Genomic DNA, 11187 nt, shown 5'->3' on the forward strand with positions numbered 1-11187 from the left:
TCCCATGCGTCTGCTGCCCTTGTCCTTCTAAGTGGTAGAGGTCGCGGGTTTGGAAGGTGCTGTTGAAGGAGCTTTGGCGAGTTGCTGCAGTGCATCTTGTAGATGGTATACACTGCAGCCACAGTGCGCCGGTGGTGGAGGGAGTGAATGTTGAAGGTGACGGATGGAGTGCCAATCAAGCGGGCTGCTTTATCCTGAATGGTGTCGAGCTTCTTGAGTGTTGTTGGGGCTGCACTCATCCAGGCAAGTGGAGAGTATTCCATCACACTCCTGACTTGTGCCTTGTAGATGGTGGAAAGGCTTTGGGGAGTCAGGAGGTGAGACACTCGCCGCAGAATTCCCAGCCTCTGGCCTGCTCTTGTAGCCACAGTATTTATATGGCTGGTCCAGTTCAGTTTCTGATCAATGGTAACCCCCAGGATGTTGATAGTGGGGGATTCAGTGATGGTAATGCCATTGACTGTCAAGGGGAGATGGTTAGAGTCTTGCTTGTTGGAGATGGTCATTTCCTGGCACTTGTGTGGTGCGAATGTTACTTGCCACTTGTCAGCCCAAGTCTGAATGTTGTCCAGGTCTTGCTGCATATGGACACGGACTGCGTCAGTATCTGATGAGTCTCGAATGGTGCTGAACAGTGTGCAATCATCAGCGAACATCCCCACTTCTGACCTTATGATGGAGGGAAGGTCATTGATGAAACAGCTGAAGATGGTTGGGCCTAGGACACTGCCCTGAGGAACTCCTGCAGTGATGTCATGTGATTGAGATGAATGACCTCCAACAACCACAGCCAACTTCCTTTGTGCTAGGTATGATTCCAACCAATGGAGAGTTTTCCCCTTGATTCCCATTGACTTCAGTTTTGCTAGGGCTCCTTGATGCCACACTCGATCAAATGCTGCCTTGATGTCAAGGGCAGTCACTCTCACCTCACCTCTGGAATTCAGCTCTTTTGTCCATGTTTCCTCTGGCTGGAGAGTCTAGAACTAGGGGGTATGGTCTCAGGATAAGGGGCTAGCCATTTAAGACTGAGATGAGGATGAATTTCTTCACTCAGAGGATTGTGAATCTTTGGAATTCTCTGCCCCAAAGTGCTGTGGATGCTCAGTAGTTGAGATAGATAGATTTTTGGACTCCAGAGGAATCAAGGGATATGGGGATAGGGCAAGAAAATGGAGTTGAGGTCAAAGATCAGCCATGATCTTATCGAATGGCGGAGCAGGCCCGAGGGGCCGTATGGTCTACTCCTGCTCCTAATTCTTATGTTCTTATCTTAACACCTCTATCAAATCTCCTCTTAGCCTTCTCTGCTCCAAGGTGAACAACCCCAGCTTCTCCAGTCTATCCACGTAACTGTAATCCCTCATCCCTGGAACCATTCTAGTAAATCTCTTCTGTACCCTCTCCAAAGCCTTCACTTCCTTCCGAAAATGTGTTGTCCAGAATTGGACACAATACTCCAGCTGGGGACGAACTAGTGTTTTATACAGGTTCAGCATAACTTCCTGGCTTTTCTACTCTATGCCTCTATTTATAAATATGCTTTATTAACTGTTTTGTTAACCTGTCCTGCCACCTTCAAAGATTTGGGCACAAACACCCCCAGGTCTCTCTCTTCTTGCACCCCCTTTAAAATTGTACCATTTAGCTTGTATTGTCTCTCCTCATTCTTCTTACCAAAATGTATCACCTTGTAGGAACAGAGGTTCCTAACTAAATAATTCAGCTCAACTCGATGGATTAAAAGACTGGAATTTAATAACAACGAAGTTTGCTGGATGTTACAAGGAGGAAATCAAAACACGTTCGTTCAAGATGCCAGGTAGTCGAAGACTGCTGGAAAGTTCTCTAAGCTGACGTCATGACGTCCCCACGTTCTTCGCGCCACTGGCAGTCACGTGATCGGCGTCATGACATCACCACACAGGATAAAGGCAAACACACACTGTAAAGGTAACAATCAGTTTAAAGGTGCAGATGAGGCATCTGTAGGCGGTTCAACAGCTGGCTGTTGTAATGATGAATCGGCGTGCAACACGGTCGTCCTCGGTGAGGTGGTTGGGCAGGCACTATTGTTTCAGTGCGATCGAGGGGAGCGGCTTTCAGACGGTCGATGGAGACGGTGTCCGGTCTGCCGCCTACGTCGACGGTGAAATATTTCTCACCGGCAGATATGACATGAAATGGGCCGACGTATGGTGGTTTAAGTGGGTCTCTGTGCGCGTCATGCCTGATGAAGACATAATCGGCGGACATGAGGTCCGCAGGAACGTGAGGCCTCTGTAAGCCATGATGCGAGGTCGGAATGGGCAGGAAGTTCTTGGCCGCCTCGCGATGCTGGATAAGCTGCTGAGTTGCAGACCACGGTTCTGTATGCGGAGGCAGGAAGTCACCAGGGACCCTGAAGGTTTGCCCGTAAACTAACTCAGCTGATGAAGACTGAAGGTCTTCCTTGGGAGCTGTCCTTAGCCCTAGCATCACCCAAGGCAATCTGTCTAGCCAGTTGGATCCGCGCAGGCTGGCACGAAGGGATGCCTTAAGCGACCGATGGAACCTTTCGCACAGGCCATTCGCCTGCGGATGGTAGGCGGTGGTACGGTGTAGCTTGGTACCTAAGCCGTGTGCAACGGCGTTCCATAATTCGGAAGTGAATTGTGAGGAGATGCGTGAAACCCCGTGAACCGGGGAGAGGACCCACTAGGTCCACGTGCACGTGGTCAAACCGTCGCTCTGGCACTGGAAACTCAGCCAAAGGGGCTTTAACATGCCGGTTGACTTTCGCTTTTTGACAATCAATACAATTGTTTGTCCAATCTCGGACATCTAAGTGCATGCCCTTCCACACGAACTTGCGGGACATGAGACGTTGCGAAGCTCGCATCACTGGGTGCGACAACCCGTGTATCGCCTGAAAAACTTTCTTGCGCCACTCGACCGGTACTATGGGATGAGGCACTCCCATAGACGTGTCGCACAAAAGGGTGGTTCCTGCTGAGTGGAACTGAACGTCAGCGACTTGCCAACTGGAAGGCGTGGTCCGGTACGCTTGAACTTCGGGGTCAGCCAACAGCTCTTCTGCTAAGCCAGCGAAATCGACGCCCAGGTTAACTGCCAGGACAGGAGCGCGGGAGAGGCAATCGGCCACGAGATTGTCCTTGCCCGAGACGTGTCGTAGATCGGTGGTGAATTCTGAAATTAAGGTGAGGTGACGCTGTTGCCGCGCTGACCAAGGTTCAGACGTTTTGGCCATGGCAAACGTGAGTGGTTTGTGGTCCACAAACGCGGTGAACGGGCGTCCTTCTAGCAGAAAGCGAAAATGTCGAATAGCCAAAAACAGGGCGAGCAACTCCCTATCGAACGTGCTGTACTTGCGTTCATTCTTGCGTAGTTGGCGGCTGAAAAAGGCCAGCGGCTGCCAAGTCCCGTCTACCCACTGCTCCTGCACCGCTCCAATGGCGTAGTCCGAAGCATCCGTCGTGAGAGCGATGGTTGCACCTGGAATAGGGTGTGCCAGCATGGTTGCATCTGCCAGTGCTGCTTTGGTATCCAGGAAGGCCTGGTCCATCTGGGGAGTCCAGTTGATGAGGTCTTTGCCAGATTTCCCTTTCAGTGCTTCATACAGCGGTTGCATCAACTGCGCTGCCTTGGGGACAAAACGATGGTAAAAATTAACCATTCCCAGTAATTCCTGCAAGGACTTAACAGCGAAGGGACGTGGAAAAGCTGTAACAGCCTCGACCTTGGTGGCTAGTGGAACGGCGCCGTCCGATGTTATCCTGTGCCCCAGGAAATCAATGCTGGTGAGACCAAATTGGCATTTGGCCGGGTTGACAATGAGGCCATGCTGGCTTAACCGAGTGAAGAGCTGGCGTAGATGTAACAAGTGTTCCTTGGGGTTCTTGCTAGCAACGAGTATATCGTCCAGATATACGAAAAGGAAAGGCAAATCCCGTAAAACAGAGTCCATGAGCCGCTGGAAAGCCTGTGCTGCATTTTTTAACCCGAAAGGCATTCTGAGAAATTCGAAAAGGCCAAAAGGTGTGATGACCACTGTTAAGTCTGTGTGTCCCAGTTAAGCTTATTATAAATCACTGGACACAGACCACAAGAATAACTTTAACAGGTCTTTACTATTCGGAGGTCAGGGCTGAACTGCCCAGCAAATCCCTACACAACACATATACCGGTGTGGTCACCACCGGTATTACAGTATACAGCAGCCAAGAGAAAGTAGTACATCTCTTAAGGTAGTTCTAAGGTGGAACAGGTTACATACACCACAATCCTCCCTTTTTAGCTTAACAGTTATATCCCCATTTAACATAACATAATAACATATAACATATACAACTTCATGCAAAACAGTTCAAAGATTCAGTCTCTGAGGAGGCCTCCTGATTCGAGTTGGATAACGCCTTTCAGGGGTCTCTGATTCTCGTTGCTGGGGTGACTCATCTAGTTGGTCTCTTATGGATTGGACATCATCATCAGGTACATTCACTTCTGAGGTAGATGCTTCAGGTTCACTAACTTCTTCCACGGTTGTCTCTGCCGTAACCATAGGTTCGACCCTTGTTCTCGATTCTACCAGTTGGTCAGCATGACGCCGTATTACATTTTCACCAATATCTACCGTGTACATCAGGGGTCCTTGTCTGGCCCGAATTGTTCCAGATTGCCATTTCTCGTTTTTATAGTCCCGGGCTAACACTGGTTGTCCTATTTCGAAACTCCGAGTGGTCTTGTTATTTATATGCTGGAACTGTTTGTTTTCAACTTCCCTCCGCACATTTGGTTTTAACAAGTCCAACCTGGACCGCAACCTCCTGTTATAGAACATCATGGCAGGACTTTGGTTTGTCACTGCATGAGTGGCGTTTCGATATGCCAGTAGGAATTTGTCCACCTTGTGTTGTAGTGGGATCTGATCTTCGCTCATGGCCTTTATTGCTTTTTTGAACGTTTGTACAAATCTCTCGGCCAACCCGTTTGTAGCCGGATGATATGGGGCAGAGGTATGATGTTTCACCCCATTCTTCTTCATGAATTTCTGGAATTCTTCTGACACGAACTGCGGTCCGCTGTCTGAACATATTTGTTCTGGCAATCCATTTCTTGCAAATATCGTTCTTAGCACCGCGATCGTCTTTCCCGAGGTAGTGGTAGTCATCTTAATCACTTCTGGCCATTTAGAATGTGCGTCCACCGCAATTAAAAACATGGAGTCCATGAATGGACCAGCAAAGTCAATATGTACACGTTGCCATGGGGTTGAAGGCCATTCCCATGGATGCAGCGGTGCAATCGGAGGTGCATTTTGCACTTTTTGGCACCCTGAGCAGCTTTTCGTCAGATCCTCTATCTGTTGGTCGATACCCGGCCACCACACATAAGCCCTAGCAAGGCTTTTCATCTTGACTCCCCCCAGATGACCTTCATGCAGTTCCTTTAGAACTCTCTCTCTTAACTTAGGAGGAATAATCACCCTTGTTCCATACATCAATGTTCCTTGACAGACGGACAGCTGGTCTCGTCTTGCTGAGAATGCCGGTAACAGTGGATCACCATGTGCTGGCCATCCCTTCACTGTCACTTCGTAGACCCGGGACAGTGTCGGGTCGTTCCTGGTTTCTCTTTCAATACTTGCATTGGTGACTGGTAAACATTCGATGATGGTCGAGTGAAATAACTCAACAGGGTCAACCGTCGGTGCCTCCTCCTCTGTAGGTAGTGGCAGGCGCGACAGCCCATCAGCATTACCATGCTGCTTTGTACCTTTGAATTCAATCTGATATTGATGTGCCCCTAGGAAAAGGGACCATCTCTGGAGTCTCTGTGCGGTCATCACCGAAACACCCTTCTTAGGGTTAAAAATGGATACCAACGGCTGGTGGTCTGTCAGAAGCGTAAACTTTTGGCCCTGCAGGTAATGATTAAACTTCTTTACTCCCCACACAAGGCTGAGAGCCTCCCTATCTATCTGAGCATAGTTGCGCTCAGCGGAGGTCAATGATCTGGATGCGAACGCGACTGGCCTCTCCAGGCCATTTGGCAACTTGTGTGAGAGTACTGCCCCAATACCATATGGAGAAGCATCACAAGCCAAACGAATAGGCAGCGTTGGGTTGAAGTGAGCCAACACTTCCTCTGAGGTGATCAATGCCTTGCTTTTGCGAAAGGCCCTCTTACAGTCCTCGCTCCACTTCCATGGTACTCCCTTCTGCAAAAGAGCGTTCAGCGGGTGCAGCACCATGGATAAATTTGTCAGAAACTTATGGTAATAGTTAATCAACCCTAGGAACGACCTCAACTGGAATACATTATCCGGAGCGGGAGCCTTCACAACAGCTTCGATCTTGTCAGGAGACTTATGAAGCCCCTCCTGGTCAATGACATGACCACAGTACGAGATCCGCTTCTGAAAGAACTCACATTTCTGGCGATTAATTCGAAGTCCATATTCTTTCAATCTGGTGAGCACCAGTTCCAAATTTGCAAGGTGTTCCTCGTCATCATCTCCTGTAATCAGAATATCGTCCAGGTAACATTGTGTGCCTGGAATTCCCTGTAATACCTGCTCCATGGCCCTCTGCCAAATTGCTGGAGCCGATGCCACTCCAAAAACCAGTCTATTATACCGGTACAAGCCTCTATGCGTGTTGATCGTGAGATACTGGCGTGACTCTTCCTCAACTTCCATCTGTAAGTACGCCTGCGCCAGGTCTATCTTGGTGAAGTGTTTCCCGCCAGACAACGAAGCGAAGATATCCTCAATCCGCGGAAGCGGATACTGCACCGTGTGAAGCACCGGATTAACAGTGATCTTGAAATCTCCACAGATGCGAACCTTCCCCGGTTCCCCCGGCTTGTTGCTCGATGAACGCTTCATGACGGGAACAATGGGCGTGGCCCACTCACTCCAGTCTACCTTAGACAGTACTCCTGAACGTTCTAGCCCTTCCAGCTCAGCTTCCACAGCAGGTCGTATCGCATAAGGTACCGGTCTGGCTTTGAAAAATTTCGGGTTTGCATGTTCTTCAACCTTGATGTTTGCGTAATTCCTCTCAGTGTTCCCAGTCCCTGTTGGAACACCTCTTTAGCATCGTCCAATATTCTGAACAATCGTTTAGGTTTGACATCTTTTTTACCGGAATCTACCGTTAGTGCTTTTAAGGAATGCCAGTCCATATTTATTTTCCTAATCCACTCCCGTCCCAGTAGTGGTGGACTTCCCTCAGGTAGCACATATAAGTCCATTCCTCGGCTTTCTTTGCCCTTGTGGACCACCTTTACCTCTATCTTCCCGATGGGGTATACTCTTTGGCCCGTGTATGTTTTCAATACAATCTCCGTATCCCGTAGGGGAATATGTGGGAATAACCTTTTGTAATCTTGCTTATTCATGACCGTCAATGCCGATCCAGTGTCCAATTCCATCTTCACTTGGACTCCTGCTATCTGAAGTGTGACCCAGATTGTTTGGAGGTCTGCTTCCTTACCAACATTGTGTACTCTTAGACTACCCAGTTCATTACTGCTGGAGTCTGAATCTGACTTCTGTTCGTTCGAACTGTTCTCTGTCACCTTGTGTACCTTTCTGTACTTTTCCTGCGGTGAATTTTTGTTGCTGGTCTTCTTTACTGACCGGCATACTTTAGCTATGTGACCAAGCCTGCCACATTTTCTGCATTCCTGATTTTTGAACCAGCACTGGTTCTGATCGTGCGTTGTCTTTCCACAACGATAACATTTTACTGTACCCAAGACCATTTAATTGGTGCCGAGTTCCGGTGACCGTAGCTGCATTTCCGCCGTGCCTCTCGCTGCGGCTTCGTGCGATGCTGCAATAGTGACAGCTTTATCATGCGTAAGATCATTCTCCTCAAGCAGTCGCTTTTGTGTTCCTTCTTTTAACAATCCACACACAAATTTATCTCTCAGCGCATCTGCTAGTCCTGTTCCAAACTGACAGTGCTTTGATAGCTTACGCAGTTCAATTAAAAATTCAGCGTTGCTTTCGTCTTTCAGCTGCGTTCTTCTGTAAAATTTAAATTGTTCCGCTATCATCAGCGGCGTGGGGTTTAAATGATTTTTCAGGACAGTAACAATATTCGCGAAAGTCTGATCCGCCGGTTTATTTGGTGATAGAAGGTGCTTCAATAGCCCGTATGTCTTCGCACCCATTGAGCTTAATAAGGTTAGTGCTTTCTCATCATCTGGTACCTTATTTGCTTTACAATAAACTTCCATGCGTTCTACATACGTGGTCCAATCTTCGATATCGCTATCAAAGGTATTAATGTTCCCATGTTTAGGCATCCTTGCAAGTTTAAAATTTTTTTCTTTTTCTCAAAATGGCGGCTTCCCGCGCTTGTCTTCTTCCCCCGCCTACTAAAATGGCGGCTTCCCGCGCTTGGCGGTCTTTCCCGCGCTCGTCTTCTTCCCCTGCCGACTACAATGGCGGATTCCCGCGTTTGCCTTCTTCCCCCGCTGGCTGCAATGGCGATTGCCGTGCTGCTGCCGTTCTCGCCTCCCCAGCGGTTCTCAATTCCCCGACGCTGCTTTGCCTCGCAGCCCCGCTTGCAGCCCGGTCCTTTACACCGGCTGCGTTTGAGTTCTCCGCGGCTCTCGTGCCTTAAGCTGCCCCAGTCGCTGCGCGCCTCGGCCTCGATTGCAGCCCGGCCCTTTTTTACCGGCCGTGGTCGAGTTCTCCGCCCTTTTTCCTCCGTTTTCCCTCCCCTACTCCACAGCCAACGCGGCCGACTTTCTGCTCGTGTCGCTGATCGGCTTACCCACCACCGTGGTAGAAGGGATGATCACTGCCTGTCGCTGATGGAGGGCTTCGTGGTCAGAATTTTTCTTTAACCCAGGTTCTCGATGCCTCCCGTGCGATGGTGCTCAGCAGGATGATGAGGGTGGATGCCTCTTCTCGACGCCCATTCTGAGGACGAAGCTGCCTTGGATGTAGAACTGCCACAGGGTAAGATCGGACTCGTCGCCACTGTTAAGTCTGTGTGTCCCAGTTAAGCTTATTATAAATCACTGGACACAGACCACAAGAATAACTTTAACAGGTCTTTACTATTCGGAGGTCAGGGCTGAACTGCCCAGCAAATCCCTACACAACACTTATATACCGGTGTGGTCACCACCGGTATTACAGTATACAGCAGCCAAGAGAAAGTAGTACATCTCTTAAGGTAGTTCTCTTAAGGTGGAACAGGTTACATACACCACAACCACCGTCTTGGGAACATCTTGGGGGTGCACCGGGACCTGGTGATACCTGCGGACGAGATCCACCTTTGAAAATATTGAGTTTCCAGCCAAATGTGCTGAGAAATCCTGGATATGAGGTATGGGATACCTGTCAGGAGTCGTGGCATCGTTTAGTTGTCTGTAGTCACCGCAAGGCCGCCACCCTCCACCTGGTTTGGGGACGATATGCAGTGGAGAGGACCAAGGACTGTCGGAGCGTCAGATGATCCCGAGGCGCTCCATTGTTTGGAATTCGACTTTAGCCGCTGCGAGTTTGCTGGGTTCTAACCTGCGCGCCCGGGCGTAAACCGGTGATCCATTCGTGGTGATATGGTGTGCCACACCATGTTTCATGACTGCTGCCGAGAAGGTAGGCCGGGTGAGCTCTGGAAACTCGCTGAGTAGGCGTGTAAACCCGTCTTGAACTGGTACCGCACAGGCGACCGACCAGGACACGGCGGTGCTGCGGTGGCAGGGCACCGCGTGGTAAGTGGACGCGTGAATAAGGCGGCAGTTTTTGACGTCGATTAGAAAACCATTTGCACAAAAGAAGTCGGCTCCTAGTATGGCCTGTGACACTGTGCCAGTGATAAATTGCCAGAGGAACTGCTGACCGCTGAAAGTAACGGTAACCGTCCGTTTCCCAAAAGTGCGAATCGCCGCGCCATTGGCTGCCTCGAGTGCAGGGCCGTGGCTGCCGGATTGTAGATCCAGCCTGGAAGCTGGCAAAATGCTGCACTGGGACCCAGTGTCGCAGAGGAATCGCCTCCCCGTTGTGGAATCCGTAACAAAGTAATTTCCCCGTTGAACCGACCGCCATGGTAAATTGAACGTGCTTTTCAGGGCTTGTCGTCCTTTTCGAAGGGCGATGGCTTGCTGAAGGATTTTTTTGGGGGGAGAAACTGCAGGGAGGCTTGCAGCATCGAGCTTTGGCGCCAAAACGGGCGTGGTACGTGCACCAGCTTGCTGGAGGAGGGCTGGGCTTCGCACGCGCAGGAGAAGGGTGCCTCGTGGCTGCACAGCACTGCTGTGAGACTGCAAAAATTTTGTCTGCTTCTGCCGCGAGCTTAACACAGTCGGTGATCTCAGAGCTGGCCAAGGCTGTCTGCACCGCGTCAGGTAGCTGGCAGAGGAAAAGTTCTCGGAATAAAAAACATTGGTCTTCCAAACCAAGTAGGGTGAGCATTTGGCTCATTAATTCCGAAGGCTTTGAGTCCCCGATGCCTGGCATGGCAATGAGCCTGCGTGCGCGCTCTGATTTGTTAAGGCCAAATATTTGCAGTAAACAAGCTTTGAGAGCCTCATACTTGCCCTCGTCTGGTGGACTGCTCAGTAGGCTGATGACCCTCGAGACCGTGGCGCTGTCGAGAGCGGAGACCACGTAAAAATAATGGGTCGAATCCGCTACGATCTCCCACAGGTGAAACTGTGCTTCCGTCTGTAGGAACCAAGCTTCTGGTTGCTGCTCCCAGAACTGAGGCAATTTGAGGGCGGCGGCATTTGTGCTCATGTTGAATTCTCTTCGAAGTTTGTTCGATGAGATCGGGGTCACCAATGTAGGAACAGAGGTTCCTAACTAAATAATTCAGCTCAACTCGATGGATTAAAAGACTGGAATTTAATAACAACGAAGTTTGCTGGATGTTACAAGGAGGAAATCAAAACACGTTCGTTCAAGCTGCCAGGTAGTCGAAGACTGCTGGAAAGTTCTCTAAGCTGACGTCATGACGTCCCCACGTTCTTCGCGCCACTGGCGGTCACGTGATCGGCGTCATGACGTCACCACGCAGGATAAAGGCAAACACACACTGTAAAAGGTAACAATCAGTTTAAAGGTGCAGTCCCCGGCTGCACTATAATACAATTAAGGGGATTATGCTAAAGTACACTGAGTCTCTTGTGGCTCCTCCACAACCTCACACTTTTCTG

At 49.7% G+C, this 11187-nt stretch overlaps 1 protein-coding gene and 1 pseudogene across 6 annotated transcripts in view; one reads left to right on the forward strand and one right to left on the reverse strand.

Moving 5' to 3' along the window:
- Positions 1–11187, reverse strand: part of hmces (5-hydroxymethylcytosine binding, ES cell specific) — a 252846-nt gene that overhangs the window by 58226 nt on the left and 183433 nt on the right. The window lies entirely within an intron of this gene.
- Positions 2020–11187, forward strand: part of LOC147111316 (uncharacterized) — a 53664-nt pseudogene continuing 44496 nt past the window's right edge. The window contains exon 1 of the transcript XR_015079888.1: positions 2020–2282. The product of XR_015079888.1 is annotated as an uncharacterized LOC147111316 (transcript). The remainder of the gene's footprint in view (positions 2283–11187) is intronic.

Source organism: Somniosus microcephalus, chromosome 11 (genome assembly GCF_052327205.1).
Source record: "Somniosus microcephalus isolate GS21.2 chromosome 11, FLI_Smic_1.0, whole genome shotgun sequence".
NCBI classification, from domain to species: Eukaryota; Metazoa; Chordata; class Chondrichthyes; order Squaliformes; family Somniosidae; genus Somniosus; species Somniosus microcephalus.